This window comes from Canis lupus, chromosome 5 (assembly GCF_003254725.2).
Source record: "Canis lupus dingo isolate Sandy chromosome 5, ASM325472v2, whole genome shotgun sequence".
Taxonomy (NCBI): Eukaryota; Metazoa; Chordata; class Mammalia; order Carnivora; family Canidae; genus Canis; species Canis lupus.
The window spans coordinates 55379307-55405260 of record NC_064247.1 but is presented as its reverse complement, the minus strand read 5'-3'; the positions used below and the strand labels follow the sequence as shown (position 1 = coordinate 55405260).

Below are 25954 nucleotides of genomic sequence, written 5' to 3'. Positions count from 1 at the left end.
GCATCACAGCACATGTGTCAGCCAGCGCCTGGCTCCCAGCGAGCACAACTAGTACCAGCCCTAGTGAATGAGTGTTGCCAGTGCTGGAAGAAGGCCTGGCACGGGGCAGGTTTGTGGAAAGAAGGAACCAGCCAGAGGCCCAGTAAATGCTCAGCTGGTAATGAGTGTTATGCCCTGAAGTGAGTATATGGTGCGAGAGCGTGGCTAGCAGGGACACTCAAGCACACGCGGGATGGTCACTTGCTGGCGACACTGCAGGAGGGACTGAGGCCCTGGGAAAGCCTGGCCTGGAAAGATGAGGGCTTCGTACAGTCCTTTCCAGGCCTGAGGTTCAGTGACTCTCCCAACTCACCAGCCTGCCAGAGCACGGACAATTTTAAGGAGCTCAGTTTCTTAATCAACCTTACTCTGCCGGGGCTTAGAGCTGAATCCTTTCCCCAAATTGGACATTTATGGGGCTGGAGGAGGGACAGAAGAGCAGGATGGATGAAGTGTCCACATTCCAGCTGGGAGGCTACAGGCTTTTGTGTTCCTTCCTTCTAAACCCCAAACGTTCCCAGCCAGGCCTGGGGTATCCACGTCTCCTCAGATGGGTGCCCCCCTCCCAGGTCTTTGTATTCTAGTCCCTCCTCCTGTCTCTGGAGGGAGCCAGGCTGCCGGAACCTCAGAGGATCCCCAGAGCTCAGCATAGAGCTGGCACATGGTAGGTGTATGTTTGTGGAGTGTGGAAACCAAATTTAGTCTGATTTCAGGCTGGCTCTGGTCCCTCTCACTCCTGGGCTGATGTGGCCTCTGTGTGATCAAGACCTGCCCGGGCTCCCTGGGGCCACATATGAGCACCAGTGTAGGCGTGCCTCACTTTACCTTGCCAGGTGTAACAGCTAACAGAAATCCAATCCACCAGGGCAGCTAGTTCAGAGGGATCTCATTCTCACAGGAGAAGAAACCGAGGTATCTCCTGAAGCACAGCTCCGGTTCTATCTCTGCCTCAAACCAAATCTTCCATGGCACCCCACAGCCCCAAGAGTCAGATCCAGGCCTTCAGCCTGGTACTCATTCTCACTTCCCCTCCAATGAATCTGCATCCACTCCAGCCTGGTGGAGCCACCTGCTTGTCCTCGGCTGGGCAGCAGGCGACTCTGACACCTGGGGACTAGCTACCCAGGTGAGTAGGCCCCCTGCACCCCAGCCCATCCATGAGCACATCTCCACAGAAGTCCTAGAGCTACTTCCAACGCAGGTAAGCAGAGCTTGACCTTGGTTTGCTCTTTTCCTGTGGTTTCAGGGACTTGGCTGTGCCCAGCTCAGTGAACACACATCTGCTCTGTGTCCGGCCCTGAGTCAGACACACAGGTCACCGAGAGGCATGCTGCCATCAAGGGACTCACATTAAGGAGAGGGTTGGGAGACACACACTGACACGGATGATGGCAATCCAGAATGACAGAAGCTGTGGGGACCCAGGCTAGGGGTCAGAGAAGGTTTCCTGGAGGAGATCCTAGAGAGAAAGGTTAAGATAGAAGGGGGTGAAGGAGGCTCTGGACACACGAGCAAGCACTGCAGAGGTGGAAAACGGCAAGGCGCATGCTCTGGCCGACCTCTGCCGGCGCCCAGCCAGCAGGAGCGGTCCCGACCCCTGAGGCCGCGGGCAGGGTGAGCAGACGTCCACACGTGCCCCCTGCCACCGTTGTGCCCCAAGGACATCCCATTCCTTGTGGCCACCCCGCCGTGGAGCACCGCGTCCCCAGAGCGCCGTGGTGTCTGCGCTGCCGGGTGCGATCTGTTATTATCCTCCGTCAGCGCTGCCGGCCTGTGTACATTCCTCGGTAATGAGTGTGACCCTCCTCGGCAATGTTTAATCAGGGCCTAATCGACCCTGGCTTTGATCTGTTTCATTTTCTGCAAAAAGCCCAGTACCTGATTTTTACAATGTGATTAGCAGGGCTAGCTCTGCGAAGCCAAAATTAGCCCCGGTTCCAGAGAGCCCTGCTGAGTTCTTTCTGTTTTCCCTTCTCTTCCAACAAGTTATTTCCTGAGACAACTGTCACTTCCCTACTTGCCCATGATGATCTCCACCGCCCCCATGCAGTCAGATGCCCTGTCTCAGATAGTGGCCTCAACCCACCATCACCTCCCCTCCCTGCCAGCCTCGGGCCACTCCGATCCACACCTGATCCGGCCAAGGGAGCCCCTGACCATCTGGCCTCAGAACTGCTCCCTGACCCCCGCAACTGATCCGCGACCCTCACCACCACCGCAGACATGCTACATCTCATCCACAGGTTCTGTGACAAGCATGCCCTCTCCTCCACTGTCTCCTCCACCGGGGCCCTTCACTAGCTCACATCTCCCTAAAGCTCATGTCAGGCTGCCAGGCTGGCTCCTGAGCTCCCAACGGTCCTGAGGGCACAGCTTCCTCCATCTCTCCCACCAAACTGTGAGCCCCTTCAGGCAGAGGCTCTTTAATCATCACTGGGGAGCCGACAGGGCTCGACACACAGCTAGGTGCTCATGCGCAGCCCATTATGGAGACAGCACACTGGCAGGTCAGACAATGGCCCGTTCTCACCTTTCCGTTCCACAAAGCACAGCTGCACCCTCCCTGCCTCAGCCCCATTCCACTTCCCACCAGTGCTGATGCCTCTTTGACAGGGGACACTGCTTCATTCTCACCCACAGCACTCTCTCTTCCTCCAAACAGGAAACAAAGAGAAGGTGAGAAATGGAACAAAGCCCCTCATGAGCAGAGGGAAATGGTCCTTGCTTGGTCTGTGCCAGGCCCTGAGCTGGGCATCGAAGGCACAGGCGAATCAGGCCTCCTCAGTGTCTTTGGGAAGCTCAAAGCCTGTCCGAAGAACCAGAGAACAGAGTCAAAAACTAGAATGAAGGGTAAATGGTGCTTGCATTTGGTCAAACATCACTGACTCTGTTTCCAAGTGTTGGAAGCAGACTCACTCACATCACTTTTCACACCCTTTCAGGTGCTGCCTGCCTAGGTCTCTCAGACGTGGTCCTGGGTCAAGGTGACAGGAAGGAGGAATAAAATAAGGATCTCCCGAGGGCTTCCCATGGGGTTCTTCTACAAATTATTTCTTCCCAGCCATTCCTAGAAAACTCTGAGGCAACATCTACCACCTGGTCCAACCATCTAACTCAGCTTTTACCAAATTTTGCAGCACTAAGGCTCTGTATCAGGGATATATAGTTTAATTGCCACGATAACGTCTTGTGGTACATACTAGCATATCCCTGCTACCCTTACCTGGACAAGAGGCCAAGAACATCCTCAAGGCCGCCCCGCTGGAGAGTGGGTGCGCTTGCTTATTGTCTTCCTCAATCTACCAAATTCGCTCAACAAATGATGGGTCTGCCCTAGACTGAAGTCCCTGTCTCTCACCACCCAGCCCAGGGGGGTCTTTCCTACACCTTCCAGCCGCCTCTCCCCCATGCTGAGGATGGTGAAGCAGGGACTCTGGCTAATGGGGGATCCAGTTAGCTGGGCTTGTCAGTCCCACGTCACCAGGTGATGATGACAACTGCCCCCACCTGTGGAGGCTTCCAGGCACAGGCTCTGGGGTGGCTCCTCTCCTTCCCTGAATCTAACTCTCTCACTCTGACCTGGGGAGGCCAGGCAGCTTTCTCAGGTGAGGAAGCCATGGCACAAGTAAACAAGACTGCCAGGGGCCACACGGCCAGCCTGTCTTGCTGTCAAGCCTGTGGGACTCCAGCCTCACTGCCCTCCCTGGGGGCTACCCCACGGGGTGGGGGGCAGGTAAGCAGTGTTTCCTGCCCAGCTCAGCCCTTTGTGTGTGGCAGGCAAGGCCTGCCCAGTCCCTGGTTCACTGCGAGCACCTCGAGCACCTCGTCAGACTCTCATTAGGCTCTGTTTTCTCTGCAAACATTTCCATGGGCCTGCCGCCCCTCCTGTGCCCAGGAATGCAACTGTAGGCTCTTGGGGATAAATCTGTCTGAGTCTCTATTTTGATTAGTCCCTATAACATATGCTCTGAGCACTTAGCAAGGGAAAGGTGGGCAAGAGAGAAGGGGTGGGAGGGGAGAGGGGTCTCCTTCCTTCCTCCTGCAGAAGCCAGTGAGCTGAGCACGAGAGGTTCCACCCCAGGTCTCCAGCACACCTCTGCGTCTGCCTTTCCCACCACGCTTTGTGTGCTCCCTCCCATTACCACCACTAAAACCCTTCAATTCGCTAAACCCCAGACCAAAGGCCCCTCTTCCAGGAAGCCTTCCCTGGTTTACCCCTACAGGGGAAGATGCTCCCACAGCATGTGCTTCCTCTCTTGTCTGAACTTGCTTTTCCCCACTAGACTATCGGCTCTACAAGGGCAGGCACCGATGAAGTGTCATGAACCACAGTAGGCGCTAAAGAAAAAATCTGCTAAAGGAGTAAGTCAGTGCCATCACTTGGAAAGTCTTCAAGTTTTTACTGAATGGTGGAGAATTCATTTGGCAAGTACCCAGAGAACTGTTGTAGAGGAACAGGCACCTGTTGGCAGAAACTTTGAGGCCCAGGAAATGGGAAGACCTTGCACTAGCCACAGGCTGCTAGCTCAGAGGCCCGCCCGACGCCAGGGATCAATGAGAGAATAGAACACAGTCATCGTAATTTTAGAAATGATAACCCCACTTTTGATTTTAATAGTACACTTTGTGAAAACTGAAATATTTCCTCTCAGGTTATTCGAGTTGTTTCCATAGACACCATCTCCATGGGACGGGGGAGACTGAGACCAGCCCAAAGTCACTGATTGCTCACAATCAATGCATTCCACAGACATCAGAAAGACAGAGAGAAAAGGAGGGGGTGGAGCACAGAGGGCCATAGCCACTCAGAGGGAAGGCAGTCTCATGGAAGGCTTCAAGGAGGTGACACCTGAGCCAAACTGGGCAAAGCAGTCAGGCTCCAGGCCCCCTCAGCACTGTGGCAGAGAAGGGGTGATCTCTGAGGCCCTCTGCAGGTCCGTGCTGCGGGGTGCCGCTGGGACAACTCCAGTGCTCTCACACGGGACACGGCAGGGTCTCTCTCCTCCCAGCACCAAGCAAAGTGACTTCAGCCTGAACCGACCAGCCAAGCTCCCAGATGGAGGAAGGAGCCTTTAACACAGTAAGCGCTTCTCAGTCCCAATTTCTCCATCTTCAAACAAGTTTGAGACTGTGGAGCAGCTTATGTTGCACAGCGCCATTAAGCACCCAAAGCTGTCCCTTGTCCCTTTGTCGCCCAGAGAGGTGGGCAAGGCAGGAACCATTAACCCCTTTTCTCAGCTAAGAGAACGAGAGTCAGAACGTGGCCCATTTGAATTGGGCCTCAGAAGGCAAAGCTGGGAGGAAAGAGCATTTAGGCAGAGAGACTGGCAGCGGCAGGACACACACTGGCCACAGAGCGTGGACTGTCCGAGGCTATGGCCAGAGTGGGAATCAAAGCCAGGTGCCACTATGGCCTCTGCGTGGATTTAAACATTTAATCCTGGAGGTACATGCAGTTATTTCCCTCTTTCTACAGATGAGACATAGGAAACAAAGATTAAGTACCTTTGCCAAGGCTGCCCGGCCAGCAGGTGAAGCAGCAGGGATGACGCACGCTCAGGCTCCAGGGCTGTGTTCTTTCCAAATCACCAGACACCGCTGCCTCTCAGAAAGGAAGGGAGCATGTGACAGCACCCTATTCAGAGCCTGACCCTTAATCCATATTTGATGAGCAAACAAGTGGATGAATGAATGGAGAGCCTCGGCATCTCTCCCCACCTGTAATACTAGCTCCCTAACCTGCCGTCCTCACCTGGGACCACTGACCCCACAGCAGAGCACATGAGCCCCTGCCCAGGCTCGGGGACCCAGCCAGTTGCCAACCAGAACATCTGGGAGGATTTTAAGGAACCCAGAGTGAGGTCCTCAGGGCAGCGACTTCAGCCCTAGCTCTATGGGCAAGGACACCATGCTCTCACCATCCACACCATCGTCAGGTGTGCTCCAGTCTCCTCTGTCTCCCTAGCCGTGCAGCCCTGCTTCTGACCCCTCTATCTGATCCCTTGGACAACTCCCTCTCCAGTCCTCATCCAGCTCGCAGATCCCCACACACCTTCAATTTTGCCATCTCTCGCAACCAGCTTCTAACCAAAGCCTTCCAAAAATTCACTCCCACTCCCCTAGGTTAGGTCCACCCCTCCCTCAGCCCCTGTACTGGGAGTCTCTCCTGCCTAGGCCCAGCCCTTATCACCACTTCCTGCCTGTCATACTATCCCCTCAATACACCCATGGCGGGAATTGGAGGCAGTCCTAAATCAGTACCTCTCAGAACCTGCTACTCTGCCTTTAAGTCTGTTTAAAATGCAGATTTCTTGGTCCACCCATGAGGTATAAACCCCGGAAGACCTCTGGGCTCAGGGTCAGGGTCCCATATGTACACACATTCAGAGGAGCTGAGTGCCTTACTCACCCACACCCCCCCATCTCCCTGAACTTCCCTCCTTCTCCAATCGCCCCCACCCTCTTCTCCCCTCCAACTATTCCACTGGCCACTCCCTGCAGCCACTCAGCCAGCATCGAATCATACACTGGCTGAGCTCCGGATCTACTAAGAAAGGGTCCTTCATCTCTCGACAGCTTACCTTATCAAACGTCCAGTTTTTCTAAGTGGCCTCTGTATCCCTCTTTTTTTTTTGTATCCCTTTCATAGTCAATCTCAACCTCCCTCCCCTGCCCACCCCAATCCAGTCACACCCACCAGCATTACCAGTTCCACAGCAAACCAGACTCACCCGATGTCTGCAGCCCTGAAGGCACAATGACCATTCATATCACGATTACTCTCAAGTCCCACATTTCTTTCCACACTCAGCCTGACTTGGGGACACTGTCTGGCACCCCTAGGCGTGGTCTGCAGCCCACTCTGCACCTCCTCCTATCTTGGTTAAGTCTCTTACCCCTCCTGCAGCTGCCTTATTACTTTCTTAACACAGCCTTTCTTTTCCTTCTCATCCAACCTCTCTTTTCTCCCCCAACTAAAGAGGATTTGAGGAGTTATTTTTAAAAATATCATAGAGACACCTGGGTGGCTCAGTGGTTGAGCATCTGCCTTCAGCTCAGGTCGTCAGGATCCTGGGGTCCTGGGATCAAGTCCTACATCAGGCTGCCCACAGGGAGCCGGCTTCTCCCCCTGCCTGTATCTCTGCATCTCTCATGAATAAATAAAATATTTTAAAAATAAATAAATAATATCACAAAACAAGAAATCCTCTTTTTGAACTAACCAAACCTCACAAGGAGGCTTCAACCCATTGCCAGATTAGTCATCTCAGAGCCGAGCTCTATGCCATACCCTTGCTCAAGAACCCTCCATGGCTCCCCATTGCCCAAAGAATAAAGACACTCATTACAACCAGAAAATACCAAGACGTATCCAATGGTACTTGGGATGTATGTGGAAAGAATGATGTAATAATGTGAAGAATATAACAATAACAAAACATCTAACAATTATTGAGTGCTCCTCGAACCCACCTTCTGCCTGCCTGCACTCTGGCTGAAGGTGCTCAGTCTTTGCAGGGTTGTCCCATTTGTCAGCCTGGCCCTTGCGTGGCTCCAAGTGGCCTAGTCTCCCAAGGAGGCAGCTCCACAGCAGGCTCTCTCCTCCGTATCTATCTCCCTTCTGGGAAAACACAAGTGTGTCTGGTGGTTTACAGTGTGCATATAGCTTCAACCCAAGAAGCTAAGCAGGGTAGCATACATCGCTGTTTCAGAGAAGGAAGTAACCGTGGTAACAGTATGTTTCAGAGGCTGTTTAATCATATGATCCACTGGCAGCCCCCACTGAGAATGCAGTTATCCCCCTTTCACAGGGGCAGAGTTGAGGCACAGAGAAGGTAAGTAGCTGACATGGCCTGAGTCAACTCAGCAGCATCACTGACTAGACAGAACTTGAACCCAGGTCTTCCTGGGAGCCATCAGTCCCTGGAAGCCACCACCACAGCCAGCTTAACCCCAAAAGGCCAGAGCAGGCTAATCCATGTCCCTGCTGCTACTGACCATCCCAAACTGTCAGGACACTCAGACATGTGGGGTAGGCACCTGGCCAACCACGTAGGATGGTTTCCAGCAGCCCCCAGCGCCAGAGGGCAGAACCACCAAGTCTGGTCCTGGCGTGTCCATCCGGCCCCCTCCAGCAACCCTGCCAACCCTGTCTAGGTCTCCAAGCACCCCAGCCAGAGCCGCCCCCAACCCAGCCTCTCACCCCCACCCACTGAAGCAAATTTCCATTCTCTCAGCAGCATGAGTTCAGTGGGGAGGAAGGCAATCTGATTACAAGAGGCTCAGGCCTCCAGGTTGCCATGGGTGTGGGCATCACAAGCAAGGCACCCTCTAGGGCATGGCGGGGCAGGGGGAGCCAGTGTGAACTCCAGAGCCTCAGTCTCCTCACCTTAATGCCATGACTATGTGGAACTCTGACAGCCGGGAGGTCAACGGGACTATGGACGTGAACGTGTTTTGGAACGTGGACGACAGGGGACTTTCTCATTACTAATCAAATTGGACAAGGTTTCCCTTGCCTGATGGGGAACCCTGGGGACAGAGAATAAACACCATCCTGGACTTCAAGGTCTACTGCCTGATGGGGGAGCCAGAGAGTGAACAGGCGACCACCACACAGGTGGTCAGTGCTGTGGGGAGGGATATTCAGGGGGCTGCAGGGGCCTGAGGAGGGGCTCCAGCCCAACCTGGGGGTCAGGGCAGGCCTCTTAAGGTAGTCCTGAAAGGAGTCTTAAGAGACCAGCAGGGAGCAGCCAGGCATGCTGGGCCCATGCATGAGTGGCTCAGCTGTTTAGCGCCACCTTCAGCCCAGGGCGTGATCCTGGAGTCCCAGGATAAAGTCCCACTTCGGGCTCCCTGCATGGAGCCTGCTTCTCCCTCTGCCTGTGTCTCTGCCTCTCTCTCTCTCTACATGTCTCTCATGAATAAATAAATAAAATATTAAAAAAATAATAAAAATAAAAGACCAGCAGGAATCAGCCAAATGTGGAAGGAGGTGAGGGCAGTCTAGGCAGAGACAAATGTGGGGGAAAGCATAGAGACAGAGGTAGTGTGTGCTTCAGGGTCAGTGTAGCTGCATGCCTGTGGAGAGAGGGGCAACCAGGACGGACAACACGGCACATGGTAGGTGTGCAGGACATGGCCATGCTCTTCCCATCCCTCACCCACCGGGACCTAGGTCCAAGCTCAGAACTCCATACTCCCTTTCTACAAGCTAGCTGACCCTGGTCTGCATGGACTCTTCCTGTCTTCCTTCTGGATGCACCAGGACCCAGTGTTCCAGGGGAGCTCTACCAACCTGATATTCTGGACCAGTCCATTAAGATCAAGCCACAGAGAGACAGAAGGGGAAGAAGCGCCATGCAGGAAGAAAGCCCAGGCTGGAGAGACACTGTGAGGAGCCCTGTTCTGCCTCTTAACAACTGCGTGACTTTGGGCAAGTCACTCTGGGGCTCGATCCTGGACTTGCAGTAAACAGAGTTATTGTCCACAAGGGTAGAGAGGGCTTTCACCATCGTTGTGCACACATACACACACACACACACGATTCAGTGTTCAACAGTGGAAGCTAAACTTTATTAAAATGAATTGAAGCTGTCTTGAAAAATCCTAGGCCATAGGGCCACTCAACAAGCAGGAAATGTGCAGGCATCAGCTCTGATGCAGGGGGCAGCCCAAGTCACTGGACGGGAGGGGGCCGTCTGAAAACACTGACAGTTCACTGCCTCCCCCAGAGAGACACGAGGGACCAGGGCCAGGTTCCAAGGCAGGGCACATGGTTCCCAGTGAGTTGGGGAAGCTAAGTCAGCGACAATGGGACAATCCATAGTCAGCCTACACTTGGTTTGCCAGGGCAGGCAGGGTCCAGGAAAGCCCCCTGCTCTGCTGTGCTCTATCAGGCCTTGGCGGGATCCCCAGCTAGGAGACCTTTCACCTGTAAAAGGGAGTGATAAGCCTCCAAGTCCATCAAGAAGATGTGTGCAAAGCACGCACGGCAGGTGAAGAGTTAAGGAACAAAGGGAGGAAGTCCAGATCAAAAAAGAGATACTTACTGCAGGGCTGGATTAGTAGAGACCTTCCAACCAGGAGAAGGTGTGTGCCCCGAAGTTGGGGGGTGGCACACATGTGTAACAGGGAATGAAGGCAGTCCTCCCCGCAGGCAAGCCCATTCTTCCTGGCCTCTCAGCACTACCCCCGGCACATGCATCAGAAGCCTCCCAGGCAGGGTGAGGTCCCACGCTGGCCGCTCCACACCCTCGCTGTGCACTAGTCTGTCTTCATCCACCCTGCTGGGAGCTCTCTGACAGCCCAGGCCTGTCTGAGGCATGGCTCTCTCAGGTGCCGACACACAGCCAGCACGAAGCTGACCACACCTCGGAGGAGTCATCGGTCTGAGTGGGGGCCTCTCCCTCCACCTGGTACATCAGGGCTGAGGTAGGGCTGACCCTCTGGGTGGGACTATGTAGGCCAGAACTTGGGAGTCGGCAGCTAGAACAAAGAAAGGGCAACGGCCTGGAAAGGTGGTCTGTGCTAGGACCCATTAACTGGCATTTATCAAGCACCTACTAAATACCAGGGTGTTCCGTTTACATAGTCTCACTTAGCCCTGGCAACTGCCCCTCTATAGAAACCCCACCTACGGAACCAGAACAATACAGCCAAGTTCACGCATCTTAGGAGAGATTCAGGCCTGACCCAGGCACTGGCCAGGAACCTTTCCTCGGCCCTTCTTGGCCTCTGTCCCCAGTGCCAGCAGACAGGACAGGGACTGGATCTGCCATCAGAATGCTGCTCTCCAAGTATAGAGATGCCAGAAATCCAAGAATCCCAGGCTGCTCAGACCCCAGCAGTAACCCCCTGCTTTATAAGATGGGACCATTCTGAGTGTTTTCCTTCCCTCGGGGCGCTGGAGAGCTCCAAGTGGCTAATGCTATGCTCGGCAGAGGGTTGAGTTTAATAAAACTAGAAGCAGCTAATGGCTAACAATAAAAAATAATATTTTTCCTTCAAGCAATTAAATTGTAATATAGAGCTCACTAATTCCTTCCTGTTCTTTCCCATGGGATCGCAGATCAAGCACCAGGAGAAATAATTTATGTGTTGCTATTCCCTACTTGAAACCCAAGTTTTCAAGAATCTATGGGAGAAAAAAATGCCTCCTTCATTAAGGCAGAAACTTCTGAGGATTTTTATGTTGGTGTCATAACAGGTCACACCTTTCTGCCAACACAGGATCCACTACCCATCCCCATCTTAAAGGCCGACCGATACACTTCTTGCCCTTTCTCCAAAGAACCGTACTATGTAAAAAAACGTAAGGGAACCAGAGCACAGCTCAGTGCTCTCCAAGGCTCCCTGTGTCTACAGGGAAACAAAATTCCCCTCTCCCTCTGCACCCTGCCTCACTTAGCCTGGCACACGAGACCCTCCAAGCTCATAGGTTTCTCTCTGTTCCTGCCACAGACCCTCTGCTGCAGCCAAGCAGAGCTCCTGGCCGCTCCTCACATATGCTCTGCCCGTGCAGATGGCATCGCCTGGCATGCCCTTCCCACCAATGCTCCATGCCTGGCCTGACGGCCCCGCTGGAACAGGCCATCTGCTGTGGAGCTCTCAGGGTACTCTTTGCCTTGTGAAGAGCTTCCCCCTTTGACCTTGGGTGACAGCTTCATGGGAGGGCCCCTTCGACCAGGAACAGAATGCCTCTGACACGGTATCACCACACATCTCTGTACGTGCTATGCCTGTATGTCCTGTGCCTAACACGTGCCCGGGGTTTTACAGCAGATGCCTCCAGACTCGCTGGGTGAACCAATGAATGACCTTAGTAACTACTGAGCCTCCTTCCCTCAAGACTAGGGAGGGCAGCTGGGAGGAGGCAGGACACTAACCAGGTAGCGGGTAGACAGTCAACGGCCTATGACCCCAAGAAGGATATAACGACTGGCTCTCCGAGGAAGGTGAGTGGAAAGACAAGATCCAAAATCCTTCTGCAGCTCCCTGACTATCTTGGCAGGGTTCAAACTTCCTTAACTTATGAGCCGGTCGCCAGCCTCATCACCTGGTTCTCCACTTGCACCTCCTAATCACCTTGCACATGCTATTGCCCCCCCCCCACCCCCCCACCAAGGAAGCCCCTGTCATCCTTCAAAACAAAATCCCCTGGCACCTCCCTGTTTCCTGTGTCCTGGGTGGGGTGGGGGTGGGGCTGTCTGTTCCAGCTGGGAGTACTCCTGGGAGGCCAGGCTCGAGAAGGCTTCCTCTCTCAGCATGGACAGCCTGGCCCCACAGAGGGCTCGGTGAGTGCCAGTGGAGCCCAACTAAACTGGAACTCAGGAGAAGGAGAGAGAGCTGTCAGAAGGACCTACCCATCCTCAGGCCTCTCGCACAGCCCAGCTCATGTTTATTTAGCATTAATTCTGTGCCAGACACTGTTCTAAATGCTTTTTGTACATATCGCCTGGCTTTATCCTAACAACCTATGGGGTAGGTGCTACTATTATTATTTCACAGACAAGAGAATAAAGGCACCGAGAGGTTAAGAATCTTGCTGAGGTCACGGAGCTCACCAGAGGCCAACCTGGGCACAGAGCCCGTGGTTGTAAGCACTACAGCCAATGCCTCTGAAACACAAGGATCCATGGGGTGGGGCCAGCCCACTTATTCCAGCAACCTTACCCCTTACGTTTGAAAACCTTCCTGTCTGTTTTCTGACGTCTGCCCTCCTCTGCCCCAGAGAGGCCTTCTGTGTGCCCAGGACTCCCCACCCCACCCACCCCATCAGCCCAGACCAGACAGCAAACAAACAGGACCTCCATTAAAGAATCAACCAGAAAATCCCATAAACGCTCCTAGGAACACACCCCTCCCGTCACTCCTGTTCGGGATGTCTGAGCTGGGAGACAACTCAGCCCCACAGCTTTGAAGACAAATGCAACCAGCAATGGCCCCTTGGGACACGCTCCAGAGGGTGACGCAGAAGGAGCTCCAGACAGCGCTTTTCCCCTCGAAGACTTCCGAGTCCCTGATGTCACAGAGCAGGAATAGGAGCCAACTCGGCTCGTGCTTCTAGGTCTACTCCTCTCCCTAAAGGCAGCTTTGGCCACAGCCTACAAGCTTTCTCTGTAACCCAAGGTCCTCCCTCACTTAGGTTCTGATGATGCTGAGTGGCAAGGTCATTGGCTACCTGTGGGCTGTCCCCTCACTGCATCTTGGGCAGGCACAGCCACCTCTGGACACTGGCCCCCCTTCCCTCCACCAGGCTCCCTGTTCAGTGATGACATACCTGTGAGTGCAAAGCACCCACCTGGGGCCGAGCCCAGGGACCTCTATTCGGTGCTGCCACCTGGGTACAGGTGAGCAGATGCAGCTACAAAACGGTCCCTTCCTCAGAGGAGCCTGTGGAGAGCGTCGCAGCCAGAATCACCCTTCAGACCTGCTGCTGTGACAGCACTTTCCTCCCACACTGCCCTGCCAGGCTTTCCCACTGTCTCTACTCCATAAACACCAAGCCCCTTCCACAGGCATGCCATTTCACAGTTTACAAGCCCCTCGACCTAGATTATCTGATCTGAGCCTTGCCACAGCCTGGCGTGGGCAGCATCTTGACCTCATTCTACGGAGGAGGAAACGGCTCAGAGAAGCAAGTGACTCGCCCAGGGTCCCACAGCTACGAAAGACCATCACAGTCATTAAATGGAGCCGCCTATTAAAAACAGCAGGTGTGCTGACTACATGCCAAACGCTGTGCTCCGCATTTTATATCCATCATTCTTGTTAATGGCTTGTCTCAGTTTGCCCAGGCTGCCGTAACAAAACACCACAGGCTGGCTGACTTCAGCAACACACATTTATTTCTCACAGTTCTGGAGGCTGGAAGTCCAAGATCAGGCTGACACATGGTTGATTTCACAAGCACTCTCTTCCTGGCTTGTAGATGGCCACCTTCTTGATGTGTCCTCACATGGTAGAGAAAGAAAAAAGAGAGAGCTCTCTAGTGTCTCTTCATATAAGGCATTAATCCCATCATAAGGACCCCTCTAAACCTAATTTAGAGGAGGCCCCATCTCCAAATACTATCACACTAGGGGACAGGTTTTCACCATATGAACTGGGAGGTGGTGGGGGAGGGACACACCATACAGTCCATAGCAGGCCTACCAAAACCTGTATCTATTAAAGAGGACACTGACGCACAGAGAGGTTGAGTGATCTACAAAAGGTCACTCAGCCAGAAGAAAGAGCTGGGATTCCAATCTAGGCCTCCCTAATCCATAGAAGGGACTCAGGTGTGTTGCCTCTACCTGGTGATAGTAGAGCCCAGCTACCTGGTCGGCCAGGGCCTCGGCCTCACCACTGTCCTACACGACCCCAAACATCCTGGAATACTTACAGTGCATAAAATACGTGGCCTGGTGGAACTAATGAATAATGGAGTACTCCGATGATCCTGCTCTCAATACCCATCCTGGGCCTGCCCTGAATTCCCCTCCCAATGGTCCTACACCACGTTTTCTAGTAAGGAAACAGAGATCCAGACGAAAGAGCAAGAACGCAAGGTTCAGTGGCTCCAAAGCTCTGCGTTTCTTCCCATGATATCATCTATGAAATGTTTACTTCTTGGCCACAGACAGCCTGCCGAACAGAATGGGATGGAGAAGCACATGAGCCCAGATTTGGTCGCACTAGGTATTCCTGCCGGGAGCACAGAGTGAAATGCATGTCCCCAGGGGAAGTGTTTTTCTTATTTTTCTTAAATCGAGTCTCATATACCATAAGACTTGCCCATTTTAAGTGTTATTTAATGGATTTTAGTATATTCCCAGAGTTGGACACCCAACACCAAAACCTAATTTTCCAGACACTTTCATCAGCCTCAAAGCAAGCTGCGTAACCTGTTAGCAGTCACTCTCTGTTTCCCCTGCTGTCTCCCCAGCCCCTGGCAACCACTAATCCACTTTCTATCTCAGTACATTTGCTACTCTGGGCATTTCGTATAAACAGAATCGTATAATATGTGGCCTTTCATGTCTGTCTTTCATTTAGTGCAATAGTTCTCTAGGCTCACAGGTCGTAATATCTTTTGATAGCTCAACCCTTTTTATGGCTGAATAATACTCCACTGCATGGATAAATCACATTTTGTTTTGCCGTTCATCAGCTGATGGACATCTGGCTTGATAGATTTGGGGGATGACAACTAACAGTGCTATTAACATTTGTGCACAAGTTTTGTATAGATGTAGGTTTTCCATTCTCTTAGGTATATACCTAGGAGTGAAACTGCCAGGTCATGTGGTCACTCTATGTTTAACCTTCTGAGAAACTGACAGACTGTTTTCTACAGCAATGGCACCATTTCTTGTTCCCACCAACATTGTAGGATGGGGGGGGTCCACTCTTTCCACATCTTCGCCAACACTTGTTACTATCTGTCTTGTTGATTAGAGCCATCCTGGTGGGTGTGCCATGGCATCTCACTGTGGTTTGGGCAGCGCTTTAAATTCTTGACTCAAAATAAATAAATAAACAAACAAACAAACAAACAAACAAACTCTTGACTCATGGACAGTCATCTTCTCCCTTAAAGAAATCTGGGATTCAAAGTCTCCCAGACTATGCTCCACCTCATCTCCCTCCTGTCCCATACGCTCTTCTCCCGCCCAAAGGAAACCTTAGAGTGCTCATGATGTATCCTAACCCCTATTATCATCTCCACTTTACAGAGGCAGAAACAGAGGCATAAAAAGAGATTGCCTAAGCTTCTAAGTGTGGAAGAGTGATTCAAATCTAAGAGCCTGGCTCTTAACCACCACAATCTTCTGCTTCTTAAGTTAAAAAAGACAATGCTGGGAACACACTTTGCTTGAAAACTAAAGGACCGTACTGCCATCAGCCATTACTATCAGAAAGCTCAGCCTCCTCCACAGGGGCATCCCAGTGCCCAGCAAATAGCAGGCATTTAATAAATGTTTACAGAAGGCAGCAGACAGCCTTCATGTTTATTTCTCCCTCCCTGCATTTGCTCACACAGGTGACTTCTACTCTCAACCCTTTCCTACTCTCACTCACTGAGTGGACTCTTCTGTCCACTACAGGGTCAAGATGGGAGCAGGGGAATAAAAACGAGCACAAAAGAGCAATTAGGAAAACAACCCCACTTATAATTGCATAGAAAAGAATAAAATACCCAGGAATAAATGTAACCAAGGAGGTAAAAGATCTGTCCTCTGAAAACTAGAAGACACTGATGAAAGAAATTGAAGATAACCCAAATAAATGGAAAGCTACTCCATGCTCACAGATTAGAAGACTTAATATTTTTAAATATCCATGCCACCCAAGGCAACCTATAGATTCAATGCAATCCTCATCAAAACACCAATGGCATTTTTCACAGAAGTAGAACAAATCATCCTAAGATTTATATGGAACCACAAGACCCTGAGGAGCCAAAACAGTCTTGAGAAAGAACAAAGCGAGAGGCATCACAATTCCAGATTTCAAGATATACTACAGAGCTATAGTAATCAAAGCAGTACGGTACTAGGCACATAGACCAATGGAACAGAATACAGAGAACAGAAATAAACTCACACTTATATAGTCAATTAATCTTTGACAAAGGAAGCAAGAGTCTGCAATGTGAAAAAAGATGGTCTCTTCAATAAATGATGCTGAAGGGACGTCTGGGTAGCTCAGTGAGTTAAGCATCCAACTCTTGATTTTGGCTCAAGTTATGATCTCAGAGTTGTGAGATCAAGCCCCAGGTGAAGCCCTATGCTGGGCATGGAATCTGCTTAAAATTCTCTCTCTCCCTCTCCCCACACGTGCACTCTTTTCTTTTCTTTTCTTTTTTTTTTTTGAGAGTGAGAAAAAGAAAAAAAGTGGTGTGGGAAAACTGGACAGCTACACACAAAAGAATGAAACTGGGCCATTTTCTTACACCATACACAAAAACCAACTCAAAAGGGATTAAAGACTTGGGCCTCTGGGTGGCTCAGTCAGTAAGCATCTGCCTTTGGCTCAGGACATGATCTCAGGGTGCTGGGATCCAACCCCATGTCGGGCTCCCTGCTCAGTAGGGAGTATGCTTCTCTCTCTCCTCCCCAGCTCATGCTCTCTTTCAATAAATAAACAAAATCTTTTTAAAAATTGATTAAAGAGGGGCAGCCCAGGGGGCTCAGCTGGTTAGCGCCACCTACAGCCAGGGTGTGATCCTGGAGACTCGGGATCAAGTCCCACACTGGGCTCCTGGAGTGGAGCCTGTTTCTCCCTCTGCCTGTGTCTCTGCCTCTCTCTCTCTCTCGGTCTCTCATGAATAAATAAATAAAATCTTAAAACATATATTAAAAAATGGATTAAAGACCTAAATGTGAGACCTGAAACCATAAAACTCTGAAAACAGAACACAGGCAGTAATCTCTTGTACATCAGCCTTAGCAATTTTTTTCTGGATTGGTCTCCTCAGGCAAGGGAAACAAACACAAAAATAAACTATTGGAACTACACCAAAATAAAAAGCTTTTGCACAGTGAAGGAAACCATGACAAAAAGTCAACCTATGGGATGAGAGAAGATAGTTGCAAATGACATATATGACAAAGGGTTAACATCCAAAATATATAAAGAATTCTTACAACTCAACACCAAAAAAATCCCACCAAATAATTGGGATTAAAAATGGGCAAAGGACCCGAAAAGACATTTTTCCAAAGAAAACATACAGATGGCTCCAAGACACATGAAAAGATGCTCAACATGACTAGTCAGGGAAACGGATGAAAACCACACTGAGATATCACCTTATACCTATCAGAATGGCTGGTATCAAAAAGACAAGAAATAAGTGCAGATGAGGATGTGGAGAAAAGGGAGCCTTCATGCACTGTTGGTGGGAATGTAAATTGTTGCAGTCATTATGGAAAACAGGGTGGAGATTACTCAAAAAGTGAAAAGCAAAAACACCGTATGATCTAGCAATTCCCCTTCTGGGTATTTATATGAAGAAATGAAAACACTACTTCGAGTACACACGTCTATGTTTAATGCAACATGACTAATCAGCCAAACTATGGAAGCAACTCAAGTGTCTCCTGACAGACGAGTAGACAAAGAAAATATGGTATATACGTACAACAGAATATTACTCGGCCATAAAAAAGAATAAGATCCTGCCATTCCCAACATTATAGATGGACCTACAGGGTATTATGCTAAGTGAGTCAGTCAGACTGAGAAAGACCAACACTGCATGATTTCATTCTCATGTAGAACCTAAACAACAAAACAAAACAAAACAACAGAAACAGACTCATAAATACAGAGAACAAAGTGGTGGTTGCCAGAGGGAAGGAGGTGAGAAGGATGAGTGAAACAGCTGAAGGAGATGAAGAGATACAACTTCCAATTATAAAATAAATAAGCCATAGGGATGAAAAGCACAGCACAGGGGATATAATCAATAAAATCACAGTAACTTTGGTGATGTGACTACAAAAAAAAAAAAAAAAAAAGCAGAAGAAGGAAGAGGAGGGAGAGAAGGAGAAGAAGAAGGACATGAGGAGGAGGAGGAAGAGGAGGCTAGGGCTAGAAGTCCTGGCTCCAAGACCAGTGCTCCTCCTCCTCCCCAAGATACCAAGGCTCTTTCCTCACCTGTAAAATGGGGATAATATTAGTATCTACTTCATAGGGTTACGGTGAAGACTGAGTTAATATAAAGAAAGCACTTAGAACAGCACCAGGCACAGGATAAATGTACTATAAATATAAGATCTCACAAGGGAACCTTCCCCTTACATCTGCCCCCTTGCCAAAGTGTGGGGAGCACAGATCTGTAGTCTGCAGGCAGTGGAAGGGGGCAGATGGAAGGCAAGGCCTCCCAACTGAGGTAGGACCAGGGCTAAAAGAGGTGGCCAACCCTGAGCCCTCAACTGCAGGCCAGAGCTTCCTTCTCACCCTCAAGTCATCCTCACTACTCAGGACCAGGGAACCCCTAATGGCACCCCCAGGTAGCAGGGATGCGAGGCTGGGGATGGTCTCCAGAGTGAGGTTATGCCACTGCACAGTCTGCTCTGAAACTTGACCCTGCCCAATTAATGGGGAACAACTCTGTCAGCAAGGGACTGTCTGTCTTGAGACCTCAGTCACAGAAGATTCTGGCCGCAGCCTCTGCATGGTCATTTTAAAACTCTAAGCAAAGACTCAACACTAACCAGTCTGCTAAAATTCTCCCACAGGCCTCGGATTCTGTCCTCAGATGCCTAGCCCGACCACAGGGCTTATGGGGAAAATGGCACTAGAGACCACTACAGCTCATCACCTTGCACGGATGCTCTTGTTGCCTGGAGAGCATCGTGGCATCAAGGCTCTCATCTTCCAGGACCTTCACTGGCTTCAGAGTCAACTGGACTTAAACTGGAACCCCAGCTCTGCCACTCACCAGTGTGGGCAAATGACTTCACTTCTGTAAGCCTCAGCCACAGTCCATGTTAAAAGCAATTCCATCCCTTCCTGGCATGGTCCACATGGAAGCCCCTATTAACCCTGCATTCACCCTGTGCCTGGCAATGTTCTAAGCTCCTTCTATGTATTAATTCATTTTACCTTCCCATCACCCTGGGAAATAGACACTACTGTCACCCATGTTTTACAGAGAAGGAAACAAGACAGATGGACAGGAGACAACATATACAGGGGACGTGGTCCAGGCCCTGGCATCTGGAACTGTTCCCCTGAGTAGGTGGGAGCAGGACTTGGGGTTTCTGAGAGTAATAGGAAAGCCCTTATCCCAGAAAAGTCCATAGAGCAAGCTAGTCCCCATGCAGCCCTCAACACAAACTTCCCGCCCCAAGGCAGGTCAGAGCCAGGAAAGCTTTCCAGCTCCCTGCTGGTAAAATGGGGTCCTGGATGGGTCGATCACTGCCACAGAACCTCTGTGGCCTCATGACTCCATAACCAAGGCCAGGGAGACACAGGGCAGGGCAAAGCACTCCAGATCCCTCCACAACCCAAACCGCACACATTTAAGCCTCTTAGATTTTCCGATTTTAATCAAGCCTAGCCCCAAGCAACATTCTTCAATAAGGGGGGATTTGTTTAGCTTGTTCTGAGAATCAGCGTTACCCACTAAAGAAACAAAACTCTCTCCCTCAGTCCCATTTGTGCATTTAAGACTGTATGTAGCCTTTAAAAATCCTTCTCACTTGGAAGAAACGTTTGCTCACAGCTGAGGCTACAGAGTATGGGGTGTTCTCCCAGGAACCCCCGTGCTCATTTCAGCACCTTGCCTAACAGAAGTTTGAATGGGGTCCCACCTGTTCACTGTCTGCACGTTTACCCCATTGTAACAAATTTGTGGCAGGATCAGTAGACTGATCCTGTCTTATTGATGGAGAAATCAAGGCACAGAGAGGGAATGTAACTTGCCCACAGACACACGAAGTCAGTAGCAGGGTTATTCATTCACAGAGCTTTTAATTCAATGGGCTCCCCATCTTGCATCCCTGAGTCCCATCAACCTTAGTCTGGGTGAACAGATGAACTGACGGTGGAGAAGGAGGGGTAAAGAAAAGAGTGTTCATTTAGGACAGAGGTAGCTAGAGGAGCTGCTCACTTAATGACCCCCATTCTGCCTCCTGGCGGCCAGGGTCGCTCTCTGAGAGTGGGCATCAGTGAGGACAGGGCAGGCCTGACCTGCAGGGGGACTGACCTCAGGTTAGCTCCCGGCTCTGTGGGACCTGCTGGCCCCCAAATCTTGAGCAGGTCCCCTCCCCTCCCAGCACTGCCTCACAGTGAGAGATGACGCCCAGCCCAGAGGAGTGCTGTGAGTTTCCTGGAGGCAAAGGTCTTCATGACCTTCCACGCGAAGCATGAAGCATCATCACTATTACTTACTTGTATGGTCTGCAGTGTTTCAAGTGCTTTCTTGGGATTCCCTCCTATGAGACAGAAAAGGGATGCTGGCCAGGGGAGGGGAAATAAGCAGGGTGAGCTTGCACTCTCACACCTGCTCCTGACACACACATAACAGGATACTAGGCAGCGAGCAGAGGAGGACTTTTGCCTCTTGCGGCCTTTCCTAGGCCCTATGTGCCTCATGGAAGACCTGGCAAATTCTAACTTGGTGCCAGCCCTAGTAAAGAACATTCACGTCTACTATGGCAGTTATTTACCATATGAGGACACTGAGCTCAGAGAGAGAAAGCAACCTGCCCAAGGCACCCAGCTGGCAAGTGGCAAAACCCGAGGGTAAATCCCAGCCAGCCAACTCCAAAGCCAGATTCCCCACAACCCCTCAGATCACTCCCGTACCCTTCAGGTTGGTGGAAATCAGATGTCCTATCTCTCAGGAAATGGCAGGTGATGGTCAATAAAGACTCTTACGTAGAAAGGAAGCCCGTGTTTCCAACAGCAAGCTTTTCCATTATGCCAGGTGGAAGGGGGTCGGCATCTTCCCTCCTCTTCTTTGTCAATCCCTATTCCTATAAAGCAGTTGAGCTAATTTAGAGGTCCTAAAAAGAAATGTGAAGCATAAAAAAATCCAATCTGTTCTCATTAGTTCCCAAGTCGCCTGCCACCAGGTGTCCAGATAAGGAAAAAGAAAGTGAGTCTTCAGGCTGTGCTCAGTCCCTGGGTCAGCAGTTTCCCGAAGGCCCCTCCTGAGACAATAGGGGGCAGAAGAAGGGAGGGAGGAGGGAGGGTAAAGGAGGGAGAAGGAAAGAAGGGAGGGGAGAGGTGAGGGAAGCCTTCCCAAGCTGTTTCCACTTTTTGCATTTACCCAAATCCTTTAATTGACCTCCATGGAAAGACTCCCGATTAGGCTAATCCTGCCTACCGAGCTTTCCCATTAATGCTCCGGGGAAGTCTGGGGAAGGGTGAGGGAATACCCATGTCCCCGTGCAGGAGTCGGCAGGCAAGCTGCCCTCCCGGGCCACAGGGTGCCTGACTCGGCTCCACCAGAACCACCTGAGCAGTGGTGGCAAAGGCTCTCGAACCCAAGGCCTGGGTTCCCTACTGGCAGTGACCTGGGCTACTGGTTACTCGGCCTCTCTGTGCCTCCATTTAGTAAGGACAGCGATGTTGGCTGACGTACCATGGAGCACGGATAATAATGGACACTACCACTGTCTCCCTTTTACAGATGAAGGGACCAAGGTTTAGTGAGATTAAGTAATTTGCCCAGAGTCACAGACACTGGATGGCAGAGCCATCGGGACCTGCAAGCCATCCTGGGGGCTCAGTCAACATCCTTAACCTGTGCCATTCTGATTCCTCTTCAGTAGGTGATAACCTCAGGGTTGTCGAAAGGCTCAGCTAGCCTCTGCAGGAAAGCACTCACATGACAGAGCCTGGCACACAGCTGACGATCTAAAAAAAAAACTGTTCTCCTTCTCTTTTCCGTGGACTGTTAAGAGAAAGCGGGGCTCTTCGTGTCCATGTTTTCAGACCCCCGTGCAGCCCTGGCTCCCAGCTGGGAAGCATGGACGAAGAGGACCCATCCAAGCAAAGGGACTGCGGCCACCTTCCGCATCTCCTTGCCGCCACAGCTGAGGGGGGAACTCCACTGTCAAGGCTCCACCAGGGACTGCCTCCTTCTCTCTGAACCTGGCCTTTCAAAGGGGCTTTCATTTATCGGGCTTTAATGTCTCACATGATTTAATCGGAAACACGTGCCTTGTAAATATCGTCTGTCATGTTCCATTAGGTTCACAGGGAAAAGTACAAGTCAATAAACAAAGGTTGTAGCATAAATCTACCTTGAACACATAATACCTCAAATAAGAAAATCAAAACATGTGTGGCCTCTGACCTGTGGAGTTTCACGAGAGGGAACTCTGGGTATAGTCAGGAACATTTCTAAATGTTCGTAATTAATAGGGAGGCTGGAGCTAGGCCCGTTTGCATAGTGTGAGTGCACACAGAGCCCTTCAACAAAAGAATCTGCCTCCACAGCACCTGCTAAATCACAAAGCATTCCTAGCTGGACCAAAGCCTTGCTGTTTCCACTGCAAAAAGACTCTGAGAGCCCAAGAAGCTTCTTTAAAAAAAGAGAGAGAGAGAGAGAGAGAGAGAGAGAGCGCACATACCCCAATTTTCTCATATGGGGGATATTGGAAAAGATGGTGCAATAAAAGCCTTCCCCCTTCTCTTCCAATCTCCTTCCTCCCTGGCACTCTCCTAGGCTGTTTAGAGAGCCCTGAAATGGAGACAGGGGAAAGAGGAGGAGGTTTAGGGCATCAAACAGCCCTGGGTTTGAGTCTCAGTTCTGCCATTAAAGACCAAGTGGCTGCTGCCAAGAGTTTGTATGATAGAAAAGCAGTTATTTATAATGCCTTCTGGTCCAGTGTTCCAGCTATTTAAGACATCAAAACCATTCTTTGATTTTTTTTCTTCAAACAGAAATGAAAATAAGCATTTGCCATCTTAGATGAGGCACTACACAAAGAGGGGCTCCGGTACCCCTAATACCTACCCTTTCAGACACACACACATTCAACCATCCCCAGTGAAGCTTTTCCCAAATCTTCAAAAGGAAAGGAAAGACTGAAGGTGGCTTGACAGAGTGGAAAAAACTCAGTGTTCTCATCCGCAAAATGGAGGTAGCACCTCCTCCCTCACAAGAACGTTACAAGGATTATTACTCAAAATGGTGTATTCAAGAATGCCACCATAAAACATAATATAAATATGTCTCCCCTTTTAATTAAAGTTATAGATGTCAGAGTCATGATCCAGAAGACTTTACAGCTTTTTTAGTCAACCCCTTCATTTTGTGGTGCTAGGACAGGGGCTCAGTGTGGGCAAGTGACTGGCTTTACCCAGCAAGTTGGTATGGAGGCCAACACTGGATCCAGGGCATATGGCACTTGGTCTGCATGTTTTAGTAGGTTCCTGGTATTGTGACTTCCTAGGCTGAACTCTGGCCTCCCTTCCTGGGGAAGTCCTCCTTGGCTGCCCCTCTGGGCACCTGTGGCCCTTCCTATTTAAGTGCATTCCGGTTTGGAACACATCACACATGCACAGAGCCTGGGAATATTATCTTTTCCCAGACCCGTCTCACTTGCAACCAGACTGGAAACTCCCTGAGGGAGCCTAGCCCCTACTTGGCACACAGAGCACATATAATAATCTTTACCTTTTTGTTTACTCACTTAGTATCTGTTTCCTGTATTAGAATATAAACTCTATGAGGTCAAGGATTGTCTGTCTTGTTCACCACAGGATCCCAAGTGTCTAGAAAATTGTCAGGTACAGTATGCACTCAGCATATGCCGTGCATATGGATCTGTTGAATAAATGAGGGTAGGGTCCCTGTCCTGGATGTCCATGTTTTATGGAATATCAGAGCTAAAAGCATGTTCCAGTAACTCAAATGACACAGGTCATGTATCAGGCTGGTATTCTAGAATCTAATACAGTGCCTCTTACGTGTTGGAATCTTAAAAATCTATTTGCTGACATTGTGAAGGTAAATTAATCGAGAGGTAGATGGGTAGCTGAATAGGTAGTAGGGTAGTTGGGTGGAGTCTGTCAGTTAGATGGTTTTGTGATTGGTTATAAAGATGGGTGGAGAGACAGTTAGATGGATGGACACATGAACGGAAAAATGGGTGAATGGATAAATGGACAAGTAGGCAGAAGAGGAAGGAAAGCTGGGAAGGAAAGACCCTTCAGACTTACTCTGATCTGATTTATCTCTGAAGCAGAGTCGAGAAGTCTACAGCCTTCCCGGATGTCAAAAACAGCCACACCTACCTCCAACGAATGCTCATAAAGAGGCAGTTTTGATTCAGCTGAGGGTAATCTAGTGCAGAGCAAGAGCAGGGGACATGATGGGGTTGGTGAATGTTGGGTGTTCATACAAACAGGCATGAAGATCGCTGTGGGCCTGGATGGGTGAATGCCCTATCGTTTGGGGGCAGGTGCTGAGACACATGGGAATATCCACAGATTTACAGGGGAGTGAAGTATGTGGACAGAAAAGGGAGGTTGGGCAGGCAAAGTGCAAGGTACAAGAGACCTTTACGTACGTCATCATTTTCCATAGGATAGTATGCCGCACACTCCCACATCCGAGCCAAGCAGCAGGGAAACTGACAGTCCGCCGGCTGCATACACCAGCCGGGACTGACTGTTCAGCTAGGAGAGGGGCTCCTTCCTGACGCTCCAAGAGTCCTGGATGCTGCTCGAGGCTCAGCCAGGGCCCCCCAGTGCCATCCCTCTCCATCTCCACAGGGCACTCCAAATCATACCCAGCCTAGGAGTCTCCCCTATACTGTCAATGAGGGGATCCCTGGGTGGCTCAGCGGTTTTGCGCCTGCCTTTGGCCCAGGGCGCGATCCTGGAGTCCTGGGATCGAGTCCCACATCGGGTTCCCGGCATGGAGCCTGCTTCTCTCTCTGCCTCTCTCTCTCTCTCTCTCTCTCTCTCTGTCTATCATAAATAAAAATAAATCTTTAAAAAAATTAAAAAGCTGTAAATGATATAAATAGCCCCACCTGTCACTTGTGAGGCTCACAGAAGCTGTGCTCACCACAAGCAGAGCTGTGCTATATGACAGCCCTGGTCACACATTTCAGGTCTTCTCATGTGGCACTTATTTTATCTTCACAACAAGACTGCGAGACAGATTGTCTTAGACAGATGAGAACCGAGGCTCAAAGGGGTGAAGGGACCTGCCCGAGGCCATACAGTAAGAGGACCAGTCTGGCTGACTCTGGATCCAAATCTGTGCTCTGTTGCTACACAGGCCTTTGAGACTCTGCATCATTCCCCGTGGGGACAATGCCACCTACTTCACATGGAGGATGAGAGACCAAACCAGCTCCCCTCTACAAGCAAGTGCCTAAAGGAGTCACTCCTACCTGACTGCCTGCCAGGCCCCTGGGAGGAACCCCCTGAGCTCGTGCTGCGGGAG

The 25954-nt window shown here is 50.6% G+C and overlaps 1 protein-coding gene and 1 long non-coding RNA gene across 6 annotated transcripts in view; both read right to left on the bottom strand.

Moving 5' to 3' along the window:
* GLIS1 (GLIS family zinc finger 1) overlaps positions 1 to 25954 on the bottom strand; it is a 223730-nt gene that overhangs the window by 170207 nt on the left and 27569 nt on the right. The gene's annotated exons all lie outside the window — the stretch shown is intronic.
* Positions 13868 to 24790, bottom strand: LOC118354740 (uncharacterized). The gene is made up of 3 exons (XR_004815762.2): positions 21349 to 24790; positions 20932 to 20975; positions 13868 to 13994 (listed from the first exon to the last, which is right to left on the bottom strand). It is a non-coding gene; the product is annotated as an uncharacterized LOC118354740 (long non-coding RNA).